The sequence below is a fragment of the Oncorhynchus kisutch genome, linkage group LG11 (assembly GCF_002021735.2).
Source record: "Oncorhynchus kisutch isolate 150728-3 linkage group LG11, Okis_V2, whole genome shotgun sequence".
NCBI classification, from domain to species: domain Eukaryota; kingdom Metazoa; phylum Chordata; class Actinopteri; order Salmoniformes; family Salmonidae; genus Oncorhynchus; species Oncorhynchus kisutch.
The window spans coordinates 13,833,838-13,838,124 of NC_034184.2; positions in this window are offsets into that span (position 1 = coordinate 13,833,838).

Below are 4,287 nucleotides of genomic sequence, written 5' to 3' on the forward strand. Positions count from 1 at the left end.
TGCTGATCCATCACGACTGGTCTGCCAACGTAACTGCACGAGAGGGCTGCAACAGATTTTTTCAGTTGCGATGTCCCTCTAAGGCCCCTCTGCTAGCTTGCTATCCCCAGCCCGCTAGCTGTCTGAATCGCCGTGTCTCCAGCCCGCCTAGTTACTCACTGAACCCCTATGATCACTCAGCTACGCATGCCTCTCCCTAATGTCAATATGCCTTGTCCATTGCTGTTTTGGTTAGTGATTATTGTCTTATTTCACTGTAGAGCCTCTAGCCCTGCTCAATATGCCTTAGCTAACCCTTTAGTTCCACCTCCCACACATGCGGTGACCTCACCTGGTTTACCTCACCTTCACCACCTGGGGGCTGCCCGTCAGAAGGTCCAGGACCCAGTTGCACAGGGCGGGGTCGAGACCCAGAGTCTCGAGCTTAATGACGAGATTGGAGGGTACTATGGTGTTAAATGCTGAGCGGAAGTGAGTGTTACTACAAATATTTGTACTACTCCCCTCACAGACCATAAGGCTATTTACATTGATATCAAAATATTTACCCCTGATACGAACCTTGGTAGAACATCCTACTGGAAGCTAAATGGCTCATTATTAAATAATGATATAGTTACATTTGAGGTTAAAGATCTGCTCTCACACTTTTGGGAAAGGGCTTGTGAAGAAAAATCTTATTGCAAGAACTGGGAGCTCTTTAAATTTGAGGTGTCCAAATATCTTAGAAAATATGGTAGTAATCTTGCTAAGACCAGAAGAGCTGAGGAGGAAAAGGTGATCATTAAGATAACTTCCCTTTCTCAGAGGTCCCCAGCTGACCTCTTGGGGGAGGAGAAGATGGAACTAATTGAGTTACAAAATAAACTGGATAATATATATACATTAAAAGCAGAAGGAGCCTTTATTAGATCTAGGAAAAAATGGATTGAGGAGGGAGAACAGAATTCATCCCATTTCTTTAGACTTGAGAAATTTCACTCTAAAAATAACACTATCCATAAGTTAAACATTGATGGTGTTATTACAGATGACCAAAAATGTATTGCTAAATACTGCAGCAATTTTTACAGAAAATTGTATAGCTCTACGTACTGTCAGGAATCCACTGATATGTTTTTTAACTCACTGAATAATGTTCACTCTATCAGTGATATAGAATCTAAACAGTGTGATGAACCCATCAAAGTTGAAGAGATTATAGAGTCTATCAAACATCTAAAGAACAATAAATCACCAGGTGTTGATGGAATTACATCAGAATTTTACAAATTATTTTCTGAACAAGTAGCTCCCTTCCTATTTGAAGTCTTTTTAGAGAGTATTAAAAACAATGTTCTCCCCCCTACAATGAGTCAGGGGTTAATAACACTGATACCTAAGCCTAAAAAATAAGTGCTGCTCATTGATAACTGGCGTCCAATTTGTCCTCTTAATATTGACTATAAGATATTAGCCTCACTACTTTCAAAAAGAATTAAAGAAGTTCTGGATGCAATCATTGATGAAACACAGTCTGGCTTCATGAGGAACAGACATATTTCTAACAATGTCAGACTAGTATTAGACGTACTTGACTACTCAGACCTATTAACTGAGGATAGCTTCATATTATTTTTAGATTTTTATAAAGCATTTGACACAGTAGAGCATCAGTTTCTCTTCCACTCCCTTGAGAGACTTGGCTTTGGGGATTTTTTCTGTAAGGCTATTAAGACTCTTTATGCAAATGGTAACAGCTCTATCAAATTGAAATATGGCACCTCACCTAGATTTGAGTTAAAGAGAGGAATTAGGCAAGGTTGTCCTATCTCTCCGTACCTGTTTTTATTAATCACCCAACTTCTTGCAAATTCTTTAAATAATAGTCCTGTACAAGGTATTTCCATAGCTGGTAAAGAAATTATTATAAGCCAGCTGGCTGACGATACTACACTTTTTCTGAAAGACGCTAACCAAATTCCCATATCGATCAATGTGATACAATCCTTTTCCAAAGCGTCTGGTCTATATCTTAACATTAATAAATGTGAACTCATGGCTGTCAAAGATTGTTTGACACCTTCATATTATGGTATTCCAGTAAAAGAAGAACTTACATATTTAGGCATAACCATTACAAAGGATCAGAAGTCTAGAGGCTTACTAAATTTTAACCCTCTTATTAAAAAAACCCAGAAGAAACTAAATCAATGGCTACAGAGGGACTTATCTTTAAAAGGTAGAGTCCTGATAACCAAGGCTGAAGGTATCTCTAGACTAACATATGGTGCTCTATCTTTATATCTTGACCGTAAAATAAGCAAGGAGATAGACCAGATGCTTTTCAACTTTCTTTGGAGAAACCGTACCCATTACATTAGGAAAACTGTTGTAATGAACACTTATGAGAATGGTGGACTGAATTTTCTGGATTTTACTACTTTAAATAATACTTTCAAGATCATTTGGATAAAACAATTCCTAAGAAGACCCACTTCTATCTGGAATTTTATTCCTCATCATGTCTTCTCTACTTTTGGTGGCCTTAACTTCATGTTGTTTTGCAATTATAATATTGACAAAGTTCCAGTGAAACTTTCTGCTTTTCATCGGCAGGTTTTCTTGTCATGGTCCTTAATTTATAAACACAATTTTTCTCCACACAGATATTATATATGGAATAATCGGGATATATTGTATAAAAATACCTCTCTGTTTTTAGAATATTGGTTCAGAAATAATATCCTATTGGTGAGCCAACTGGTAAATGCAGAGGGTTTTTTACTCAGTTATAAAGAATTCTTATCACTTTACAAGGTCCCTGTAACACCTAAAGATTTTGCAATTGTTTTAGATGCCATTCCCTCAGGTGTTGCTATGTTATTCAGGAACATTTCAAGACCTGACCCTCAGAGCCTACCTTCTGTTGACCCTGTTGACTCATCAGTAGGAAAGATTTGTTTCTCTTTTGGTCCATTCAACAACAGAGCGATACGATCCTTGTTTCAGCAGGATGTTGTATCTATACCTTATGTCATGCCTTATTGGAATGGATTTATTGATAATATCTGTTGGAAAAAAGTTTGGATGTTGCCACAAACATACCTACTTGTTAACAAAATTAAGGAAATTTCCTTTAAAATTATTCATAAATATTATCCTGCCAACCACTATATGAAGAAGTTTAAGGAAAACATCAACTCAAATTGCTCCTTTTGTAATGACCACCCAGAAACAGTTGTGCATCTTTTTTGGCATTGTATGCATGTAAGAAAACTGTGGCAAGACATCAGTAGGTTTATAATTGAACACATTTATGAAGATTTTACACTATTGTGGAGAGATGTACTGTTTGGATTCTTTACATACAATAGAAATAAGCGGTATCATTTTTATGTAATTAATTTCATTATTCTTTTGGCCAAATTTCATATACACAAATGTAAATTTACAAACAGAAAACCACATTTTCGTACCCTACAAAAAGAAATTGAACTGTATTTTAAGACGGTTAAATGCTCTACTAACAAAAAAGCTGTTAGAATTGTAAGTATATGCATGTCCCTTAAGGTCCTTGTGTAATTGTAATGTGATATTGTACCCCCTAGCTCGATTGTCCATTGTTTGTAATCTATGTATGCTTGTGTTCCCTCATGTGCTTTATGTATTGATTTGTTGTTAATAAAAAAATAAAAAAATAAAATGCTGAGCGGAAGTCAATGAACAGAATTCTTACATAGGTATTCCTCTTCTCCAGGTGGAATAGGGCAGTGTGCAGTGTAATGGCGATTGCATCGTCAGTGGACCTATTGGGGCGGTAAGCAAATTGGAGTGGGTCTAGGGTATCAGGTAGGGTGGAGGTGATATGATCCTTGACTAGTTTCTCAAAGCACTTCATGATGACAGAAGTGAGTGCAATGGGGCGATAGTAATTTAGTTAAATTACCTTTGCTTTCTTGGGAACAGGATCAATGGTGGCCACCTTGAAGCATGTGGGGACAACACACTGGATAGGGATTGGTTGAATATGTCCCTAAACACACCTGCCAGCCTACAAATCGATCCCGCTCCAGAGTACAGGCCTCATTGCCATGCTCATTCCTTCGACGATAAACATGAATCCGACCATCACCCCTGGTGAGACAAAACCGCGACTCGTCAGTGAAGAGCCCTTTTTGCCATTCCTGTCTGGTCCACCGACGGTGGGTTCGTGCTAGAGGTCGACCGATTAATCAGAATGGCCAATTAATTAGGGCTGATTTCAAGTTTTCATAACAATCGGTAATTTATGATGAAAAATGTTAA